At 45.1% G+C, this 6,629-nt stretch overlaps 1 protein-coding gene across 2 annotated transcripts in view; it reads right to left on the reverse strand.

Annotated features, from left to right (window-relative positions):
- Positions 1-6,629, reverse strand: part of spn-D (RAD51 DNA repair protein spindle D) — a 62,186-nt gene that overhangs the window by 26,035 nt on the left and 29,522 nt on the right. The window lies entirely within an intron of this gene.

Here is a 6,629-nt window from a genome sequence, read left to right on the forward strand (position 1 = left end):
TCTCCACCTTTACTTCCACCTCCACCTGCATCTCCACCACTTCTCGCCGAGATTGCGGCTTTGAGAACATATACAGTATGTTGAGTTAAGCTAAACGATGCGGCCTGGCCAGGAGCAGCCCCCGAACGGGCCAGGCACAGAGTGAATCGCATGTATACGCCCATCAATGCTGCCACCGCAGTGGCAGGTTGAAATGTTGCGGCGACTCCGCGAGCTGGGCACGAAAGCGAAATGGCAACACACCCGGCACCCTTTCTGGCTGCTTCTGCAGACTCTTGTCCTCCTCCTGAAGCTTCAAACCCAAATCCAAGTCCGACTCCGACTGTGGCAATCGGATCGCGTACTTTGTGCTGTTCTACACGCATACAACAGCAGCCAGCGGCGCGCAGGTGCCTTCGGCCTCCTCGTGGTGGCACTTTGTATGCCTCGGAGAGAGACTTGTACGAAATTAACTACAAACAGCAGTACAAAATATTTTAATTAAAAATTCCTAATCGTGTGCGAAGCATTTTTTATCTGATTCCGGCAAGGGTACACCCTGCTCCCTGCTCCTCCTTCCTTCTAGGGGAGGGGGGCTAAAAATGTATTAATAAGAAAAACGCCAAAAGGTTTGCGTGTGTGGAGGATGCTCTCTCTCTCTCCGTTCTCCCGGCTCCTCACCCATCTCATCTGATCTGCCGCTTCTCCTGCTGCCGGAGCTGCTTGGGTCCAGCTCCAGGTCCAGGTCCCAGTCCCCAGTCCCCAGTCCCAGACATATAATAAATTGCATTTGCCTACCAGCAAAGATGCAGATATGAGCCTGGCATGGAGTCTTCGGCTGCTCGGCTCCTCGGGTTGCATGCAACCGGGGATGCAGACTCGGCAGATATTTCTGCATCTAGATACTTTTGGCAGTAATGTGCGAAAATTTCATTGGGTGTCGAAAAGTTAAGTAGTGCTCGCTGCCGCTGTCTTCGGGGACTCGGAGACTCACCTCCTGGCACTCGGGGCCCTCGCAATCTTCCTCCTCGAGCGCTGCCGCCGTTTACATTTAATGTGAGAACTAAACATTTGGTTTTGAGCCTTCAATTTGTATTAAGTTGTTTGCATCCGCGACGAGAGTCGTCGAGTCTTCGAGTCGTCAACTGAGCCTGGGCCATGGGGAAAACTATTTTCCACAGCCACTGCAAATTGTTTCGAGAAAATTGCCGCAAAGCCAAACGACTGTTATCAATTTCGCTTTGGCTAATTGGTTTCAAATTTATGGACCCGTAATTGATATTTATGTTTGTCCTCCTCGGATGCTCCTCCGGGATGCGAAGCGTTGTCAAACGTAGCTGGATCCGGAGGATGCCTGCGTAATTGGTCAAAGTACTTTGCTATAAATCCTCAGCTGGCATTTACTGCTCCTCCATAGATTGGGACCGGCTCGGACTCCTCGGCCTGGACCCAGGGTTGGATCTAGACCCCAGAGACAATTTAAGCGTCTATTCAAGTATCTGTGAAGGAACGGTTATTAAAGTGGCAGGAGCCATGCAAGAGATTAGTAAAGCCTCGCTTAGTAGTCTTCTTGACTCTTTTACTACGTATTTTCTTTGGGGTCTTCACTCCTTTTGGGTTCTCAAATAAATATTCGAATTTCGAAAGCTTGTGAAATTCATTTGATGCTAAAAACTGACTTATTACACAACAGAAAAATATTTCAATCAGCCTTATTCAAGTGTACCAGTATTCGAGGTGAGAAAAACATTCAATCATTTATAACAAGTCCTTGTTCTAGTGTTCTATTTCTCTAGAGCAATTAACTTCCTGTGGATCCCACCTATTGGTTATTTAGAGCTCCCTTCGCCGGCCACGCCTCTGGTCCTTCTAGGAGGACTCGGACTTGGTCGTCCTCCTCCTTCTGGCAGGGAATTAGCATGCAAACGAACCCAAAATAAAATTCGTTTTGTACGAATCATTTATAACAAGTCCTTGTTCTAGTGTTCTATTTCTCTAGAGCAATTAACTTCCTGTGGATCCCACCTATTGGTTATTTAGAGCTCCCTTCGCCGGCCACGCCTCTGGTCCTTCTAGGAGGACTCGGACTTGGTCGTCCTCCTCCTTCTGGCAGGGAATTAGCATGCAAACGAACCCAAAATAAAATTCGTTTTGTACGAATCATTTATAACAAGTCCTTGTTCTAGTGTTCTATTTCTCTAGAGCAATTAACTTCCTGTGGATCCCACCTATTGGTTATTTAGAGCTCCCTTCGCCGGCCACGCCTCTGGTCCTTCTAGGAGGACTCGGACTTGGTCGTCCTCCTCCTTCTGGCAGGGAATTAGCATGCAAACGAACCCAAAATAAAATTCGTTTTGTACGAATCTGTTCTCATTTTGTTCGAAGACGACGGCCAGCACGAACGAACCGAAAACAAAGAACGCGCTAATTAAAAATGCTAAAAGTCTTAAGCTCTCCGCAAAGTCGACCCGAAATTCCAGCCTCCTTTTCAGCTGTCCATTTAGACTGGGAGAGCTGATGGCCAGAACTTCCATTCCATTCCCAATGCGAGATCAGAAGTGAATTTTCGTTTCTGTCCGGTTTTTGTTTTTGTATTTATTTTTGTTTCGGTTTCGGTTTTTTCTTGGTTTTTTTCGGATCTTGAAGTAGTAAACACTGCACGGCTGTCGATTTCTGTTTGCTGTCAGTTAAGGCCCCAACCAGGGCCGGGGGTTCCGAGGGCCAACAACCATTCATCTTTGGCCGAAGGTTCGAAGGGCCTCTCTGGGTTTTTTCGATTTTCGGTCATTTGTTGGGTTGGCGTGTTGCTTATCCCGGCGATTCGACGATTCAACGACTCGGTTTTGAAATTTCCAATGAAACGCCGAACAGGACTCAACATGCAGAGTTTATAGGTATTTTAATTAGTTGAAATATCTCGTCTTGGTCTGGGAATTGCCTCAAAGGGGGGAGGGGTTTAACCTGGGAAGGGACCACCTAGGCAGGTAACAAATGCCTTCCCTATGTAAACATAGCCCCTTTCAGGCCTTCCTCCTCTCTAATGAAGCTTAATAAGCCAGGGAATCCTCCATAAATGAAGCGATTACTCTAAAGCAAATCACATTTGAGGATTACGATCTTCCAAATGAGTAAAGTATTCAATTTTCCAGAAACCCACAACGAGTAAAAATTAAAATTAAAACGTCGACTTAAGCTGAGAACCTGGAACCGGGAAGGGTGATATTTATCCGGACAGTGACAAGTGTCCAACCCCGGCGACGACGATGATGATGCAGTTGATCCGAAAAGGTTTTATTGTTTGTTTAATTGCGGGCAAGTTGGGCTGTGCGGTGTACACTTGAAAATTGTAACAGCGAAAATAAATGATAAATGATTCGCGGGCTTAACCCTCCTCTTGCACAGCTGTTGCCTTTTCGGCGTAACATTTGCCGCGAATCAAAGGCAAACCGCTGAATATGCGGTGGTGGCTGGGGGTTGGGTGGTTGGGTTGGGTGGTTGGGCTGTCCGCGAGGTGGTTGCCCGGACGAGGTGGCGGCTTTAGGTGTGTGAGGCTACCCCGGGCTGCTGGCCTGCCTTGGGTGCACTTACAGCCACGAAAATGTAATAAAAACGTGCGTCTTCACTTCATGTAAATCATGTCAAGCGGCGGCGAGTAGCGCGAAATATTCCTATTGCACTGTGAGAAATTCTTGCTGATTTAAATAGCTAAATAAATATCGAATTAAAAAAGAAAACTAATTTCATATGTATCTGTTTGCTAGGTCATCAATTACTCCACCGTTGAGTTTTGAGGAACAAAGATTTCAGAAATTTAGCTTAAAGCAAGGGTAAGATTTTGTTCAGTGTAGCAAAGTAACATAGCAGCCACAGCGCGCACACATCAGGAGCAAGGCATGAAGATCATCCTGACCGCAAAGCGATCACAATCGCGCCGTGGAAGGCAAGGTGTCCCAGTGGAAATCCGAGATGGAGATGGAAGCTGGGTGCTGTTAGTTGCTGGGAGTTGCAGTCGGTCCAGGGCGTCCTTACTGTACCGTCTACAGTCCACAGTCTACAGTCTACTGGCGGTGGCGTGAACGTGCAAACATGTTGCACATGAGAGAGGCTGCCGCTAAAGTACTTGTACTTGTCATATTGTTATGGATTTATGGCAAACACGTATAGCGCTATAAAAATGACATATGCACGTGTATGGGTTAAAGTATGGGCTCGATGAGGCTCGACGAGGAGGCTGTGCACTTGGTCTTAACCATCCCAACTTAACCTCCTGCCGCCGCCTCCAGAGCTCCCCCGAAGACATGAGCACGCGCAATCATCTCGATTACTCGCTCGCGTCGCGTCTGCGCAAATCGAAGCCTAAACCCACCCTCTGGATCCCCGATCTACATTTATCTTTGTATCTGGTATGGTATCTTTCCACCCCTCAAATCTCCGCTAATTAATCGCCTTTGTTCGTGTCATAATTCGTTGCGATGTTTGCCTTACTGATTTTGCAATTGGATTTTGTTTAGGGGTGGATTTCCGGTTAAATGAGGCATGCCAGGGATATATGTATATCCTGGTCCCTCCTCTCAAGTTGATGGGCGAACATGTGTGAGGTTCACAAGTGCCTGGATTTTCTATTATTATTTATCATTCTTTTTTTTTGTCGGGGTAAAAGCTGGTGCGAATTTCGGGGTTAAGTCAGGTGGCCACATTGATGGATGGATGGATGAATGTTTGGGCAGTGAATAAATTTGTAGTTCAAACAGCTTAAAAGTGGTTTAGATTCAAGTTGAAAATGTGATGACATAATGTAGGGTTTGGTATCTTCTTCTATACTGTTTATATTTAAATATATTTTAAACATTCCCTGTCTTCCAAATAATCAATATTCCATCTCCCAAAGCACTAGGTCTAATAGACACAAGTGCCATTTAGGCTAACATTCGCAGATCTTTATAGTAAAAACACTTCAGAGATTTGAAGCAGCAGCAGTTTCAGTCCTAATTCCCACTGTTTTGTCTCTCTAGTACTTCTTCAAGTACTCGTAAGTTTTTGCTAAAAAATATGGCCCATAAATCTCTTGACCCAGCCTGCAGCCGGCAGTGCCAATAAAAGCGTTCATAAACAACTAACCTAAGGCAATGTGGCCAACGCCGTTCGGTTAAGGGCGGGGTAACCACTAACCACAAACCACAAACCGCCACCGAAGTAAAGAATAAACTGAAATATAAAAAAAAAACGAGGAGGCGGAAGAGAAACACTTGAAAAATCTGTCATAAAAATGTTGAGTGGTGTAAAACCAACTGGTTGAAATTGCCAACATATTTGCCTGTTTGTTTAATGAACTCGGCCGTAAGGGTGGGTCTTCTGGCGACTTTGATTACTCAATATGTTTAATTTTATGCCACTGCCATGCTCCACTTGTGCAGCTGTTCCGAAAGCTAATTCCGACAAAGAAATGCCATTAAAAGCAAACAAGTGTCCGAGGCACCGAGAGAGAGTTCGCCAACGCACAACACAAAAGACACCTGTAAGAGCCAGGTAAGCCTGCTGTCTGCTATTAGCCGAAATCAAGACGGAGACAATGTAAGCCACAAAATAAAATCTCTGGGGAGACCCAGAGGAGAGCCCGGTGTTGGCCACCAACGCAAGCCACAGCCGCGCTGCTCTGGCTTTTAGCCAATTTTGATATAACTGAAAGCGTCAATTATACGTGAAATTTATGATGCCGTGTGAAGAATAACACCAACTTGCAACATATTTGGACATCGTGGCCGTTGCAGCCGCACAATTGCCGCTCTGGGGTCTCTTGTCGCAGATATGTACCTTGATAATGGGCATTGTAGTGCAGCTTTTCCAGTCACAGGCACAGGCAAAAAGAAAAAATATAAGAAAAGATGACAAAGGAGCCGGAGCGGTCTTCTGACGACGCTGCCCAGTACGCCCACCAAAAGAGGAGGATGGAGACCCAGATACTACCACTCGTACCAAGAGCCTAGAGAAGACATTTTGGGCACACACCAAGTCAATTTGTTTTATCTATTGTCGAACAAGAGTCATGTCACAACGGCACAATGAGATTTACTATGTGTTGTTGCAGCTTCACATACACTTTGAGAAATATATAAATGATACAGGTTATTCAAAGCAAAGAGAACCTATGAAATTATTGATATTCTCACCCTCAAATGTTATAGAAAATTTGTAAAGCTTCCTACAAAATCTTAAAATTAAATTACAGCTTCCTAACAATCGGAAGTTCCATCTTAGAATATTAAACGAATTTGAAAGGAATCTGTAACATTACTAAATAAATTAAAGAAACAAATTTACATTAACTTTCGTTCCATTTAGGGTTAAAAATCACTTTAAATTAAGTCCATAAAATGTATTAAAGCCATTTATGATAGACTCGAACATAGGTTTCTTGCCGGACATTTTAAGGCCAACATTTTTGGGACAATTGCTGGCCATTTTCGGTTTTCGGTTTTCGGTTTTTTTCTCTGGATGGCAGACAAAAAGCAACTGCAGTTCGCTGTTGCTGTTGCTGTTGCTGATGCTGAAGCTGCAACAATGGAGCTGCGGCAAATCAGCAACATGATTCGATATTTAGATATGCGCCTCAAGAAATATGAGCCGCTAACAACAACAGCAGCAGCAGCAAC

Source organism: Drosophila serrata, unplaced genomic scaffold (genome assembly GCF_035046125.1).
Source record: "Drosophila serrata isolate PLE 108 unplaced genomic scaffold, ASM3504612v1 contig_382, whole genome shotgun sequence".
NCBI classification, from domain to species: Eukaryota; Metazoa; Arthropoda; class Insecta; order Diptera; family Drosophilidae; genus Drosophila; species Drosophila serrata.